We start from the raw sequence: 17,627 nt of genomic DNA, 5'->3' as shown, positions 1-17,627 counted from the left end.
TCAGGGGCAGAAGATAACATAGACAATATTGAGAGAACAGTCAATGAAAATGCAAAAAGCAAAAAGAGAAATAAAATGATCACAACAAATGGTCACAGATGGCTCAATTACAGATATTAGGAGTATAAACTACATCTGCCATTTACACCATTGCTTTTGAACCAAGTCTCTGATAGATTGTCATGGGTAGACATTAGTTCAAGACTTAACGGGCACACCTGACAATCATAATGAAAAGCATAATAACTGCTCTGATATATTAAATGTATTCGAGGTGTTATCAGTTATTGATGAATTTTTAATAGTTCTCAAAGCAGGCTGAAGTGGTTTAGACCATCCCCTATGTTCTCTGGTATTTGAACCATTGGTCCCTACTCATGGCACTCTTTGGGAAGGATTAAGAGGAGCAGCCTTTCTGGAGGAAGTGTCATCACTGGGGAGTGGACTTTGAGAGATTAAAGAGTGTTTCTCAACTGGCCTAATGCCATGACCCCTTAATATGGCTCCTCGTGAAATAGTGACCTCCAACCATACAATTATTTCATTGCTACTTCATAGCTGTAATTTTGTTACTGTTATAAATCATAATGTAATGATCTGATATGCAGGATATCTGATATACAACCCACAAGAAGTCACCACTCACAAGGTGGAGAACTACTTGCTTAAAGCCTTCCATCATTTCCAGTTTGCTCTCTCTGTTTCTTGCTTGCATTTGAAACCTGAACGAATACTCGACTTCCTCCTCCAACCTCTATGTCTACCTGCCGTTATGCCTCCCCACCATGAAAGAATTGTATTTCTTTGCAACTGTAGGTCCAAATAAACCCTTTCTTCTATAACTTTCCTTAGTCATGGTGTTTTATCACAGAGACTGAAAAGCAGTGGTGACATGAGCCTGTCTGTTGAAGGACCTCCCTTCGTAAAGTCAGGGGAGCTACTCAGTGTAAGAAGTAAGTCCTGGCTGGTCTCTCTGTGTTGACTCTTTGGTGTAGTCATCTGCCTAAATCGTTTATGATCAAAGTTTGTGACCAAATCCTTCTCCCGTTCCACTCTCACCACATTTTGTTCTCATTATCTAAATTTACTGGAAGTCTGTTAATGTGGGGGGGGGGGTGTATATATGAATAGACAAGATTAGTTCATTAGTGCATAATAGGACAGATTTAATTCTCTTTGAAATTAGTTAATCACCATCTCTCCCACCAGGCTACTATCCCAACTAACTAAGCAGTTAACCTCAGCTGCTTCAAGTGTTATTTTTATAAATTAATTCTGTCATCTCCTAGCCCAGAAGTCTATCTTGCAACTTCTCAATAATCAACTTATTTATGCATGACCACAATGTCCCATAGTGTCATCTGTGCACAGCCCAAATTCAAATTTACTGGCCCATTATTTTAACCCAGGGTCTTCCAGAGAGATGAACCACAGTGAGCCCATTGCCCTTGAGCTTGCATGGGCCTGGATGGGAAGTGGTTCCTCCTGAGAGTGGGAAAGATTGATTCTTACCTTACATTCGACACTAAGATTGCATCATGCTTGCCCCGCTTCCCCACGCTCCATTTGCAGCAGGAGAACCGGAGCTGATGGCATCCCCACGTCCAGACCAAGTTCTTCTGATTTAAAGGCCCTCAGCTAGATTCCTGCTAGCTATGGCAATAGCAACTCAACAGTGAGGGCCAGGAACAGATGCAGCTGTGTGACTAGAGAAATGTAATTAGCACACTGTCCGGCCATGCCTGGTCCAGCACAGGACATGCTTTATAAATTCACAAGAGCCCAGTTATGCCCCGGAGAGAGCCAAAGCTCTAACAGAAAACACGTGACAGACTCCGCTGCACGAGTGGATAGCATGGAGACTTTTCTCTGCAAATACCATGTACTTATTGTTATGATCATAAACAAACATATGTGTACATCAATTCATCTTTTTAAAATTAATTCTACAAAGCAAATGCACAGAGAGTAGAAACTTCTCTCTCTTAACCAACTCACACTGGAATGTACAATTCATTGATGGCATTTACTCCCAACTGAACACATAGAAAGTGTCACATCATCCTGTTTTGACCTGTCACTTTGCTTAAAATGTGTTCCTTGTGGAAACGGCAACTACCAAAGATGAAGTCATCATACAGCATTGAACTGCATCTGCATTTTCCCAGAAGTTGTGGTAGAAAACACGGACAGGCAAAAATTCATCACAGGTTTCCACCCCTCAATTTGCATATCAAATCATATTGCATTATCCCAGCAATGATATCCAAGCATTAAAGCCTAGGCAAGTAGCTGATTGGTGATGGATGCATGTGTGTTCTGCGACATACATTTCCACTCAAAAGGACAGAGTTCACTCTTAGAACTACCGTGTATCCTATTTTAATGAAAAGTATGCTAATAAAACCTTGTTCCCAGAGGCAGCTGTGACAGGCTGTTCTATAAGAATCTGATTTATTAATAACAAAATTTATGGGGCGAGGAGAAAAGCAATACATGGTCTTCTTGCCCAGCTTCATTTCCCTGTAATATCTAAGTGATGGGCCTCCTGCTGGCATGCATTCTGGAGCCAAGAGGAAAAAATAAGACACTCAGGTTCAGCCTGTGAAGTTCTCTTTCTTCTCCCATTCCTCAACAGTCCTGAGACTCAAGCGTGCCATTTCTCCTTCTGTAACTTGGAAAAGAAACAGTTGGTCTCTCTCAGCACCCCATGTGGCTCATTTGCCTCATGCTGATGAGGGAAGAGCTGGGTACACATAAAGTCCCCTGTTGTCTTTAATTTGGCCATGGATGACTGTTCCCAGCCTCAGATGAGTCATCACTAGTCAATTACATTCTCTCAGTCAAAAGGAGCCTGCCCGTGGGCCATCCCTGAAGAACGGCTGTACGCTGCATCACAGTTCATCCTAACTAAATGAAGGAGATGCGCATCTAACCCTTGAGGCATCCCAACAGTATTCCTTGGAGTAAACTCTTAAGGATGAACTCTCACACCCCAAATAAATTTACATACTCCACAGTACTGAAAGTAAAAGAGCCATCCAATGAAGAGTCGTTAAGTGGCAGATTTACTTCATCCTTGTAGTTAGATTGAATCAGTCCCTAAAATACTGAGCTGACAAATACCAGCAGTACTGGAGGAAAATAAAAGAAGTGAGGACTACCAAGTCAAAGTAATTAGGAAGTTCTGTTGTAATGTTAAGGGTGAAGTCGTCAAGAGAAAGCATCTCACTCTTCACACTGCCATAACACTAGCAAGTCTTTTTCAGCATGCTTATTCCCAAAGGAGTCATTTACTGGCTCAAGCAAAGACTTTCTCATTAAAAAGTGTCAATACTAGGGAAGGTAGCTCTTCTCTGTGCACTCAACACCTAGCTGTGTGTCTTCTAAATACATGAGTACTTCATCCACACGTTTCAGAATTAACCAAGCCAATACCACTCAAAGACTAGATGCTGCTGAGAGCAGGAGCCCTGTCCTAGGGCCAGACTTTCCTTCATGGTATTTCCATATTCCTTTTCTCTGGCTCTACTTCAGCCTGAACAATCCCCATAAAGTCCAAACAAAGTACTAAATCTATCATACTGTGATTTATTCTAGAATGTCAAATACAGCAGCCAATCTGATATGAATTCCGTTACTGGTTCTTACTCGGTTTTTAGAAAATGTAATCCAGCTTGGCAGAGGCAGGAGATTCTCATCTGTCCACCTCACCAGATAACAACTGGATCCTTGGCTGACAATTATGAGTACAGAAACTATATTGAAACTATCTTAAAGAAGCTTATTTATCAAGGGCCAAATAGCAAATACACACTGCTTCCAAATTATTACCCTTTGGTAGAAAGATCCTTACTTAGCAAACAGACTTAGGTGCTACTGTCATGAAAACATAGAGAGAAAAGGAGAGGATGAAGGATAGGGAGGGAAGAGGGATGATTAGGGAGGAAGGAGGAAGGATGGAGGAAAAAGAGCAGGGATGGAAAATGACAGTTGGGGATGGGGAGAGAGAAAGAATAAATTTTCATCAAAATGCAAAAGCCAATCTTGTAACAGTTGGGGATGCAGGAAAATGCAAACAAACAAACAAAAAAAAACCCACAGTAGTCTTAAACATAGATAAGATGGCCAGAGAAATGGTTCAACTAGTAAAGGTGCCTGCCTGCAAACCCAGAAATTTGAATTCAGAACCCAGAAACCACATGGTAGAAAAAAAAAGCCAACTGCTTTGAACCTACACACAGACCATGGTGTGCACACGCGTGCGCGCGCGCGCACACACACACACACACACACACACACACACAAAGAGAGGGGGAGGGGAATGTAATATATTTTTAAAAACTAGGTTAGATGTATTCACAGCTTGTAAAAATCTACTTAAAAAGCATCACAAGATTTGAGATAGTTATTAGAAATGGGACATGGTCCAAGCAGAAATAGCGCTTATCAGAGCAAGTTGCATTTCGCCATTTGATTCTTGAGCATTCTAACACGTTATGGACATATCTAAGATGTTCCCCAGTCCTGTATTTACTATGCCTGTACTCATTTCTAAAAGTCACACATCTTACCCATGTTTAGTACAAACTGGAAGTTAGATGAAGAATCAAGAATCACAATGGAGATTTTAGCTCCAAAGTGGAGCAAAGTTGAATTATTGTCATGACTTCAAGATTACCGCACACTTGGTTTATCGCTCACAAAATTATAGCTAATTAGTTCATGTTCTAACAGTATTTATAGGTAGGAAAAGTAATAAGCAGATTTTAAACATTCATGGGAATGAGTACAGGGCTCAATTCACCCTGTCTCAGTGAACCACATCCTCAGACATGACCAGCTTCATCTAATCTCTTGGTACTGAAAAGGGTGTATGGCTAGCTTTTCCAGGTTTTTGTATTTGGTGCATGGTTCTGACATATGAAGCACATTTTTATTGTGAAGATGTAATGTGAGCATCTCATGATGAAGATAATTAGGAGGCTACCCAGTCCTGTATGTATTGTACCTGCGCCAATTTCTATACTCAACTCATACTTACTGCACTTCATATGTGTGTTCCCCACAAACAACCTGAACACACCCTAGCTCAATACACATTCATAAAGAGGAACAGCCATTACAGTTCACCTGGCAGCCTCTTAGGTATAGAGACAGGAACACTTCAATGTCTGGACTCCTATTCAATCCTTCCAGAAAAAAACCCTTGTGATTCTGAAGCCAGAGAAAAGAGTCTGACAGCTCAACTCAAGACTCAAGTCTTTCAGGATCCAGTAAATTGTTGCAATGGACAAAAGTCTAATCATCTGAACTCAAGCCCCACAACCTACATGGTAAAAGGAGAGAACTGACTCTGACCTCCACATGCATGCCATGGCAATGTTTTATTTGCACACACACACACAACTGTGCACAGCTAAACATATGCATGCATGCATGCATACATATATAGAAAATGTAAAACAAACAAAAAATTCCATAAAGAAATAATCCACAAAAGAAAAAAATCATTGAAGCCAGATGACAGACCTGCTTTACAACTAAGGTAGAGATGCTTTTAAGCCCAGGAAGAAAAGTTGAGGTTTAGTGAGATGGGATGTCCACACTAGACTCGAGCTCCTGGTGCTAAAGTCCGAGTTCCTAGATGAAGTGAAAAGCAAGTTTACCCTCCTAAGTCGTGCATTGATTAGTAATGACTGAAATGAGTGATCCACCTTTGAACTGATCATAGAAGGGCTAACATTCATGCAGCACAAATTCAAAGATCACTCTTTGGAAGACAAAGAGTTAATGTTACAGAGTGTTTCTCATGCTGTGCACTTTGGAGGGGCTTTACACATGACTCTGCTGAAACAAGCCTCAGCCCCCATTTTAGAAATGAAAGGCTGGATGTCTCTTGGTGTTGTCCTGGCTCAGGTATTGTTCAGGCAGCGATGATGATGCAACTTCACAAGGCGTGCATAGGACTAGTTGGAAGGTGGGAAAGGCCAGGAGAAAATTATGTAAGTATTTCTTGATTCCAAAGAAAGTTACAAAAATATTGTGCTTTTAAAAAAAAATATTAGAATTACCATTCAGAGAATTATACTTTTGGAAAGATTTGAAGTTGGTTAGGAATGTATTGTGGATGGATACAAAAGACATAAAGGATCAAATATAGCTTTAAAAAAGAGAGAGGACAGAGAGGAGAGGAGGTGGGAAGGAAGGAAAAATGGATGAAGAGGTAACAGTGACTTGTCCCAAACATGCACAGTTGGGAACTGAATCAAAAACTGGAGTGTAAAAGCTACCCCCGTTGTGTCATTTCCCCATTCCAGTCCTCGATGCCAGCACGGCTTGTTAAATCTCTAACACCTTAGCAATTTACCTTGTAGGCTTGTAGTCCTGGCACATGAGATATGCAGATTCTTTAATTAATTCCTGGTATTGCATTCATTACACTTCACCTTCATTGGCTGTCACACAGTTACCTGAAGACGCTAGGAAAGTCCCTTGCAGTGTGCGATGGTTTGAATTTATGGAGTAGCTTTGTAGCTTAACACAATTAAACTGGATATAAATTTTGATTTGATCAATATGTAGATGGATTTTAAATATGGCAATATTTTGATGGTCAGTTTTATTTTAAGGCTCTCTCTCTCTCTCTCTCTCTCTCTCTCTCTCTCTCTCTCTCTCTCTCTCTCTCGTAAAAAAGTAGATACAAGGACAAAGGATAATCTGAGAAGCTCGAAGAAATTGTGAGCCCTGAATTGCAGAGAATGGAGCCAAGTAAAAAGTTCCTAAGACTAGACAGAAGAAAAAGGAGAAAATTGGCTGCAGAAAATGACGAGGGAATTGGACACTGGGATAAAGAAATGACGGTTATTTTTCCCATGATTTTAAAGTAGAGGGTGAGAACACAGGGATACTGAAACTAAAGGTTTTATTTTTCTAAAAGGATGCACCTTAAGACCACAGACAGCAGAGGAGAGATTTTAAGTTCCACGAAATGTTCTGAATGGAAACAAGAATAATAATAATAATAATAAAACTTTCCAAAGATGAGACTTTGGAACGACAAGATTATCAAGAGTCTTCAGAGGAAGCATTTCTGAGCTATGGAGCTGGCTGTTAAAGGAATTTTCTGGTAATTTGGCAGTGGTTATAATTTTTTTTTGTTCAATACATGGTTTAAAAAAAAGATCTGATGTATGTTATTCTTTGTCACATAATTATATTTTTTTAAAAAGTCTGAAATGTCACACTGGGGAAGACTAAGCCTTCTTCTGAAGAACAGAATTAGAATTGAAGACAGAAAGCTAAAAGTGGGAAAAGATCTAGGGAGTTAGTTGTTTGTATTAATCTTTTCAGATTATTCTAATGGAATAAACTTCCTCCAGCTATTATATATACTTTATCTGTAAGTATTCTAACATAATAAACATTTCGTATTATTTTCTATACATCATGAGCTAATATTTACAATTACTGAACACAATAGCTGGCTTTATCGGCTACAGATAACACTAAAACTATCATTTTAATAATTCTTTCTTATATCGTGGGTGCTTCTTGTCAAAGTAGGATGAGGCTTAACAGAGAGAACTTGTTTAAAATAACACATACGCACTGATGAGATTATAATTATAATTACACTGTCATTTGTGATCATTTTTAATATTTCTTGTCAAAGACAAACGAGCATAATTAAGTCCCTTAGTGGACCAACATGTTCTGATAGCACAGAGAGACGGACTCCAGGCAAGGTCCTCTCAGAGCAGGACAGTATTTGAGATGTAATACACACTAGATGTGAAAATCCCCACTACAGCGTAGTGGGCATCATGGCATAAGGTTCCAGGTAGTTCTTTCCCTAGACTAGTAAATGCTCAGCTATTAAAATGACCCGTTTTACCTTTTAAATAAATGCAGAATGCTTTAAAGTGGCTGCCTGCCACACCTCAGATTCCTGATAGCCTACCCTTCAGGGGTAGATAACCTTCAGGGGTTCCCTGTGGTCATGTCTGCCCCCAATGAAGCATGGAATCTCTCAAATATCACTGGGGAGTGGGGATTACCTATACCATATTTTCTTTTGGTAGGATTAGAGACCTTGGGGTTATTTCCACCAGCTGCTCACCTCCCCCGTAAAACAGTGTAGATTTCAGAAGGGGAGACCTTTAGGATTAAATTGTTTTTAAATGGTGCAGGTCACGAAAAAAAAAATAGTTTAGAGACTCTGGTAGTACTGGACACTCTGTAACCAGTGTCCTGTTCAACAAAAGCTAGCTGACCAAACTGAGATAAAGATGAAAAAAGCACGGGGCAGTCTTTCAGTTGAACTAGCCAAATTCAGTCATACCTAAGCTTGAAAATGAAGAAATACATAAGCTGAGTTCCATATGTAAAGGTCATTGTGGTACCTATAACTAGCCCCCATCCACACTCTGGGACTTCAGTGACACCAGGACCTCCTTGTTTCTATCCTGCTGTTCCCCTCTGGCCAGCACTGCTCCTCAGGACTCTCAACAATAGAAGAAGAGTTCTGTAACTGAGCTGTCTAATGTGATAACCACTAACCCTGTGGGTTATTGACCACCTGGATGTGGCTGCTACCCCAAAGCTGAATTTATAGTTGTATTTAATTTTGTTTCCCTTGAGTGAGTGAGCACATATGGCTAGAGACTACATATTAGACCATGGGTTAGGATAAAGGGCAACTGCTAACTGATACCCGATGACGCATGGCCAGTGCTCAAGGATGACCCTGAGTGCATGTTACAGTCACCTGGGCGACAACAAGAACAATTCTAATAGCTGGAACGTCCTTAGAATGTGACACGCTGGCTGAGGGAGGGCCCCAGGCTCATGCTACTGCCTCTAAAGCTGAACAGTAAATGAGAGTCCTCATAAGCAGGGGACTCCAAAAATTGGAGATTTTTGGCTCTGTTTTATTCAATTTAAAGTTCAATTAAGGGCAGTTGTGAGGGGCGGAAACTTCCTACAGACCAGTCTGAGCAAGGTACAGTGAGCCCGCCTGGTTTTTAAAACCCAGGGTTGGCTCTGAAAGAACATTCGAAGAGCTGTGAAGATACAGAGAAACAATGGAAGAAAGACACTGGAAGAAATAAGAGTCAGTCACTGAGCATGACAGATAATGCTCACACAAATAAACCAGCCCGTACAGTGACTGAAGCTGTAGACAAAGGTCACACCATACAAACGCTTTCTCTTCTCCTGTATCGGCGATGGTAAATGTCAAGTTACATCAGCCAACCTATGGATACCTTCTTCTACAAACACACTTCTGACCGGAACTCCAAACGTTTTGATTGTACATCTCTACTGGGAGAAAAATATTTACACGAGAACACCCAAGGGATGTGTACTTTTTGAATTTTATTAATGCATTGGTGCAGTAAATAGGATTTTATTAATGTAACTTTTTTTAAAAAGGCATTCTTTCATCTTTTTCTCACACTTTCTGTTGGCAGTTGCCTGTTTCCAATCTGCTTTGAAACTAACTACTGTCCAACTAGAGTGAGTGTTTAGACATTAGCCTGTTTGTCATCTACTGCTTAATGAGGACTTCGATGTAAATTAATCAGTCTGTGACAGACAGACATGTCGTGGCATAATAGAGGTTTCAAAAATGAGTTTAGCTTGTCCTTGAGTATTGTGTTGTGATTACTGGATAGGCTTACATTTTTTTTCAAAGTTAAAAAAGTGAGTGCTAATTTAAGGGTTCAGCATACCTCCAGGAGTAATGGAGAAGACCTGTAGGAGCCTCTCCTTCCTTCCAGTTTACTTAGAATACCTAATTTACATGATTTTCCACTTAAGTTCACTAGCTATCACCAAAGCCTATGGTCTAATCCAGCCACTGACAGCTACCCGCTGCTAATTAAAGCTAAAGGTAATTTAAGTCGAACTGCAGCGTCAGTGTCTTGGTCATACTACCTCAAAACATAGCTGCTTGCATCTAGTAGCAATGAAGTGGCCATAGACCAGAACAGTTCCACCATCACAGAAAGTGCTATTGGGTACTGCTACGCTGGATGCCTTTCATATGCTTCTGGGGCAGTTTCAGAGATGAAAAAAGGACGCCATCCTCGACAACATACCCTCTGCCTAAATGCATTGGTGTGGCCATGGTAATGCTACCTCCTCCTGGTTGTTGTTAATCCATATTCACTGATGACTGTAGCTAGTTTTGCTGGTAAAACGCATCTGCTATCCAGTCTTTTCCTGGCCCTGGGAATACCATTGTCCCCAGTTCCTTTATCTGGTGAAGGTTATGGTTAAGTGGTACTCACAGGCAAAGCATACATTTCACATCCTCACCCCAAGACCCAGTCAAAGAGCTAGCCGCATTCACCAAATATCCCCACTCTCACCTGCATGTCTCCATGCTGGCTCAGTTGGTGATAATGGTTGAGTCGTATTAGTTGACCCAGAGATTTTATGATGTGCATTTCAGCCCTGATCCAAGTGACAACTTGAAGAATGTTCTACAGAATTTAGTGAACACTCCTTCCCCAGGCTCCATCCATAGATCTCCTGTAGATCATGGAAGTTTCCTTCTTTTACAGAAAGATGGCCAACCCTGACTTATTTGGTCACCGTCATCTGAAAGTTCCATTGGGGCTAGAAACCCTCCTTTCTTTGGTGAAGCCATTGGCTGCCTACTTTCTGGAGCAAGCTCAGGTTTTCTTACTCTTCATTCTGTTCTGCCCCAAGACTCTCCCTCTTGGCCTTCCAACCAGACTCAAGTCAGAGACTCAATACACCCCAACATGATTTTCTTAAAAATTTGCTGCCACTGCCTAGTTGAGTATGGGGAGCAGATGTCTCTGGGAGCTATTCCATTGGGATTCACTGCTCTGAAATGGGATAGAACCCATGGCCTTAGCATCATGTGCCCCAAGCTCTCACCAGCTAAACTAAATAGCTCTCTAAGTTTCAACGGAAGTTTAAGGTCACAGAGCCTGGATTGTTTTCTTTTCATTTTATTCCCTGAAGATAAGCTAAATCACCTTTGTTACAGAAGTTGCCCAAGTAAAAATATTTCAGAACAGTCTGTACTCAGAGTGTAAGTGTGGTGAGCAATTAGAATAAGCTCCCCAAAACCTGGTATAGGATCACCTCAAAAATGAACCCTGATGATGTCCATGGGGACACATACTTTAAAGGAAAATCATCAAACTTGTCCCACACTGCCCTGTGAAAATGCATTCCCATGCAAGGAGAGAGCATATACATCATTATGTCGTATCCACTTTCCCTCAGTTGTTTAGAATGTTTTCACTGTTTGTGGAACATTTTCTTTCTTTCTTTTTTTAATGTCTCGTTTGCCTTCAAAAGAAATAGTAAACATCAATAAAGAGATGGGAAAAATTGGCTGTTATCTCTACAGCTGCATCTAACTCCAGAGTGATTAACACTAGTCATCTATGCTTCAAGGAAGCCAAGAGGGGGAAGTCCATGGCCTGAGTGGCTGAGCAGCTTCATAGTGGTGCACTCATTCTCCGGGGCTACTCTCCTTTGGGCCAAGTGTATCCAATAAGCAAAACCCTAGCAATGAGCATCTTCCTTCTCCCATATTAATGGTCTTGAATGAGTGTATTTAGCGGTAATTTTGAGCTCCTAAATTATCGATAAGGGAACCATGTACAGTGATTCATGCTGGTAATTGCTGCATTTAGGAGGCTGAGGCAGGAGGATTCCCATAAATTCAAGCTAGTAGTTGTAACATGATTAGACTAGCTTGAGATGCAGAGTAAGATTCTCTGGGTCAGAATACTCTATCCTCTCCCTCCCTCCATGTCTCCTCTCCCCTCCTCTTTCTCTTTCTCTGTCTCTGTCTGTCTGTCTGTCTGTCTGTCTGTCTGTCTGTCTCTCCTCTCTCTTTCTGTGCATGTGCGTGCACACACATGCGTGTGAGTAGAGGATAAAATAAGTAATTAAGCATTCTAAAGTATACCAGCTATACACAATAATGACAATGTAGACTATTCTTATGATTGAATAGCTGGCCAATCTTGCCCCTCTAACAATAGTAAAAATATTTAGAAACAACAGAAAGTGCCCTGAAGGGGAGTTTCCTTTTATTGATTGTTACCTTAGCACACAAAGCAGACATTTTCATAGGCACATAGCTGTTGTTCTCACGTTTCCCTGGCCCTCCAGCTGGCTCCTTACCCCCAGTCAGTGCTCTATTCTGATTCCCTGTGACATGGATTCTAATCCATTCTCTATTTTCTCACCCCAGTAGGGTCTCGCCGTTTTGTACCTCCACACATGCATATAAGTACACACATAAACACATATATCTGTGTTTGTATAGGCATTCATATACACTTTTAATCTGGGGGTTGTAAGTAAGAGAAAACATACTATTGTTCTTTCTAAGTCTGTCTTACTTCATTTATCATAACGCCTTTTAACTGTACCCATTTGCCTGCAAATGCCATGGTTTCTCTTTCCTCCATGGTTACATAAAAGTTCAGTGTGTGTGTGTGTGTGTGTGTGTGTGTGTGTGTGTGTGTGTAAACATGTAAGCCTTTCAACCCAGAAAGTAAGTTTTAGAAGTAAATCCAAAAGGTAAGTACAATGTATACGAAGATTTAACGAAGTTAAAGCTATTCGGACATGCTCAATGTTTTAAAAGTTAGAAACATGGTAAATATTCAATTATCCAGGAATAAACTATAATATTTCTGTATTATGATATTCGTGTAGCCCTCTTATACTCTCTCTTTGAAATATTACCAACAGCATAGAAAAATGTTAAGTGAATAGGCCGTGTAACCCAAACTTACAAAATTTCTAAAAAATGCATGGAAATAATTAGATGGTATAATTTTAAAAAGCTATTTTCTTTAAAACATTACAGAATGAGTTGGCTACCACTGTTCTTAAATCTTCAAGACCTTTTGGAGAAATCTGAATTTTTTATTGAAATTGATTTTTTAAAAGAATTAACACAAAAGGGAGTTACAAATGTTAATAGGTGGAAAGAAAAAACATCAGAAAGATGTCAGTCCTTGTCAACTTCGCTCACAAATGGAATGCAATTTCATTAGCAGTTAATTTAAAATTCATTTGAAAGAGATGTAGCCATAAATAGACAAGGCAAGTCTGAGGAAGAGCAAGGTCCTTTTGCGGAAAGACTGTGAAGTTCTCATCATGACAAACTCACTCTAAACCATGGTGTGAGCAGAGGCAGGGACAGGGAAACTGCAAAGGGTGCTTCAAGCCAGTCTCTGTCCTGCTCTGATGAAAAAGTCTTCACATGGGAACTGGGGACCTATCGCCTGAACCCCAGGACAGCCTGGCTGTCCACACGGGAAAAGACAAAGATATATTCACTCCTCACACATGCACAGATTAGGTGAAGCAACCATTGAGATCTGAGAAACACCAAGCTTTAAAACTGCTAAGACAGAACACAGGTAAGGAAGTCTGTGGTGTGTGGCCAGGGAAGGATCTCAGAAACTGAATTCTAAGTACAAACTATGAAGAAAAATTGTAACAAATTCTTCTATGTACAAACTATGAAGAAAAATTGTAACGAATTCTAGAATTCAAAAGTAATTTTTTTCTGTAAAGTAATACCAATAAAAAATAAAGTGATTTTTTTAAAAAAAACACTCAATGTTTCATTAAACATCAAAAATTATCTTGAGTTTTGCTTTTGTTTGGTTTTGTTTAGTTTCTTTTTTGTTTGAGATGGGGTCTGTCAGTGTGGACCAGCCTGGCCTTGAACCTACAATTCCCCTGCCTCAGCCTTCCAAGTGAGGAGAGTTCATAATTGTGGTTTTTTATTTTCCACTTCAGTGTTTTAAACTGTTTGTTTCCTAATTAGGTTTTAACTAACTTTAATTCTTTAAGACAGGTATAAGTAATAGGAATAACCAGTAATTTCATAACTAGTCACTCACATTAACAAAACTTGTACTTTCAAAAACTTCCCAAGATATGTAAACTGCCTGTCACTCTGAGGGGGGGGGGGTGCTGTACAGTTAATCAGTTAGATAGCAACTTCTCTCCCGGCCTCCATGATCTTCAGCTGCACCTTTTGAAACATCTCATAGTTCTTAATCTTGTAAGTTAGAAGACAGGATTTCTAGCTTAATGCTTTAACTTTTAAGCATTGATAGTTTGTTAATTAATATGTATCTTTTATCTGTTTTCAACTCTTTAGTCATTCTTTTTCAAGCGTGTGTTTGTGGGTGTGAGTGTATGTGAAAGTGTGTGTCTACATGTATGTAAGTGTGTATATGTGTGTGTGCCCATGTGCAAGTGTGAGTGTGAGTGTGTGTGTGTATGCATGTGTGTACATATTTATGAGTGCGTGTGAGTATATGTGTGTAGGAATGTGTGAGTGTATGTGTCCTTGAGTGCATGTGGATGTGAGCGTGTGATAGAATTGCATGAGTGTATCTGTGTGCATGTGGGTAAGTGTGTGTGTGTGTACATATGTGTACATGACTGTGAGAGCATGTGGATATGAGCGTGTGAGAGAATTGCATGAGTGTATCTGTGTACATGTGGGTGAGTGTGTGTGTGTGTACATATGTGTACATGACTGTGAGAGCATGTGAATGTGTGTGCATGTGAGTGTGTGAGTGCGTGTGTGCCTGTGGGTGAGTGTGAGTGTGTATATACACCTGGATATGTGTGTGAGAGTATGTGAGTGTGTATGCTTGAATGTGTGCATGTGATTGTGTGACTGTGTGCATGTGTGTATGTATGCTTGAGTGTCTGTGAGTGTATGAGTGTATGTATGTGAGTTACGTGGGTGTGTGGGTGTGCGTGAGTTTGCGTGGCTATATTCATATGAGTGTTTGAATCTCTCTCTCTGTCTCTCTGTCTCTCTGTCTCTCTGTCTCTCTCTGTCTCCCTCTCTGTCTCTGTCTCTGTGTGTGTGTGTGTGTATGTGTGTGTGTGTGTGTGTGTGTATGTAATATGGGAGGAGTTTAAGGTGGGAGGAGTTTAAAGGACGACTAAAGATCCTGAATGTCCTTCAGGCACCTCTCCCCTTATATCTGACATGCCGTCCTTCACTGGCCTGGAGCTTCACCAGATGCCAGGCTGCTTACCAGCAAGTTTCAGGAACGCCCCTGTCTCCACCTCTCATACTGCCACAGTTGTGATTGCCAACTTGTGCCATAATCCCCAATCTTGCACATGGGTCCCGAGGATCAAACTCAGGTCCTTATGCTTAGGACACAAGTGTTTTACCACCAAGCCATCCTGCCCCCCAACCCTTTTATTTACACTTCAGTCAAAAAGTCACTTAGTCTTGCTACTCACTCTGCCATTTTCCTGGTGGGTTCAACTAGAGAATGCAAGGCAGGTGGAGGCGGGCACATTTTAAAAACTCTAAAGCAGACTCTCTCTCTGGAAGTAAACTGTGCATCCAAGGGAAACAAATCAATGCCACAGGCGTTTGACTTGCCACCTAAATTGGGAAACAGTTGGGCTGAATAAATGGTGAACTGTAGTCTCGGACCAAACAGAACAAGTTATTCCTAAATAAATTCCTGTAAAAGAAATCGCTTTGGATGTTCTTTGGTCTTTCATGTAAAGTATTAGGACCATATTTAGCAGTGGGTGTGGTGACACATAATTAGATTCTGTCTCCAAATGAAAAGAACAGAAAAAGAAAAGATGCCATACATGTAGAAAAGAGGATGGGGAGAGAGAGAGAGAGAGAGAGAGACAGAGAGAGAGACAGAGAGAGAGAGAGAGAGGGAGGGAGGGAGGGAGGGAGGGAAGGAGGGGGGAGGGGGAGGGGGAGGGGGAGGGAGAAGGAGAGAGAGGCCAGAGAGTGGGAAATGGTGTATTCCAGTGGAAGAGTGACTAGCTGCTTGCAGGAAAGAATAATCAAACATTGTTTGATAGAACTGTTATCTTAGAGAAAATTATTCAGACTCTTCATGCATACTGTAAACTGTAAGTTCCCCAATTCCCCCTGGGACAAAATAATAAGCAGAAAGAAGCATGAGCTACAGCAAAACAAAAACAGGTTTCAGTAGGAAAATGTTACAGCCAGGACTGCTCCAACTGAAGTCTGCCATGAGTGACAGCTGGCAACAAAACTACTCTCACCTGCTAGTTTGAATATCATTAACAAGGCAGAGGCAGGCAGATTTCTGAGTTCGAGGCCAGCCTGATCTACAGTGTGAGTTCCAGGACAGCCAGGGCTACGCAGAGAAACCTTGTCTCAAAAAAACAAAAAACAAAACAAAACAAACAAAAAACAAACAAAAAAGAATATCATTAACATAACTCAATCATATGGAAGTCCTACTTTGATCTGATTTGGAGACTTGCTGTTTTTATTCCCTAAAATTTGTGTTTCTTTTAATTAATCTAGTTTATTTTATTTACTGTAATAGTTGTAGTATTTGGCATTTTCTCTCTCTTTCTCTCTCTGTGTATGTGTGTATATATAAGTTATTATTGTTGTATGTATATGTATGTATGTTTATATCCATGGTGTTGTGTCTATGTGTATGGGAAGGGACATTGCACAGATGTGTGTGCACACATGCATACAGAGACCAGAGGTCCACATCAGCTGTCTTCCACAATCACTCTCTACCTTATTTTTAAAACAGAGTCTCTCAGTAAAGCTGAAGTTCATAGTTAAGTTACAATGGCTAGCCAGGAAGCCTTGGAGTTTAGCTTGTCTGCACATTCTCAGTGCTGGGATTTAGGGGGAAGAGTGGGAAAGGGAAAAGGGGAACAGAAGAGGGGAGGAGAGAGAATGAGAGGGGGGAAAAATCTTCAGTCTTATTTCCATGATCAGCTTAACAGTCATATGTCCAGGGAGTTCTTTAGTTACCAATTATGGTAAATCAGCCCTCCTTTTCCATTTTTTTTTAATTACAAGCATTGCCATTATTACAATGTTATGAATAAACAGTGAGCGACCTCTGGAAATAAAAATTCTATCCGTGTTTATAGGACATTTAACTATACTTCCATAAAGACGTGTTTTTTGTTTTGTTTTGTTTTGTTTTTTAATACTGAGCTGCCTGCTTGGCTTAACTATCTGGTGTATAGAAAATGATATTTATATTGTGTTCAAGGAGAAGCTCAGAAACAAAACGCAAAACTAAACAGTCAGCTGGTGGGAGAGCACGAAGGACCAGAGCCAGCTGAAGGGATACTCAGCTATCCACAGCCAGGATGAATGGAGAGGATGGAACACCTTCCACTAGCTGACAGCAGAAACTATAGATAATTAAGCTGGAGTAATGGATGAAATCGATTAGGCAGATGAATGGTCTCCAAGCCCCAAACCAAACCTGCTGCAGGTGAATGCGTGTCACAGAGCAGGCAAGAGGTGGGACAGAGGACTGAGGGCAGGTACGGCTGAGCCTAGCACCCTAACACGTGACCACACAGCTATGTGTCCAGCAGTGCTCAAATGGTGGGCTCAGCGCCTGGCAGAGCACCGGGATCTGACAGCACAGGACACCCTCCTATTAACCACACCATAAGAGGATTACAGTGGTTCAGAAGAGGGGGCAGGGGTGTCTCTTCTCACAACTCCTAAGCCAGCTCAGGAATGGGAATTGGCAAGTAAGAAAGAAGCAGGCAGATTTCTGAGTTCGAGGCCAGCCTGGTCT

General features: G+C 40.8%; 1 protein-coding gene across 4 annotated transcripts in view; it reads right to left on the bottom strand.

The window, feature by feature from the left end:
- The window catches only part of Esr1 (estrogen receptor 1), a 381,713-nt gene that overhangs the window by 161,267 nt on the left and 202,819 nt on the right, over nt 1–17,627 (bottom strand). The window lies entirely within an intron of this gene.

This window comes from Mastomys coucha, unplaced genomic scaffold (assembly GCF_008632895.1).
Source record: "Mastomys coucha isolate ucsf_1 unplaced genomic scaffold, UCSF_Mcou_1 pScaffold5, whole genome shotgun sequence".
Classification (NCBI taxonomy): Eukaryota; Metazoa; Chordata; class Mammalia; order Rodentia; family Muridae; genus Mastomys; species Mastomys coucha.
The sequence above is the reverse complement of the archived record's forward strand: the minus strand, read 5'-3'. Positions and strand labels throughout refer to the sequence as shown.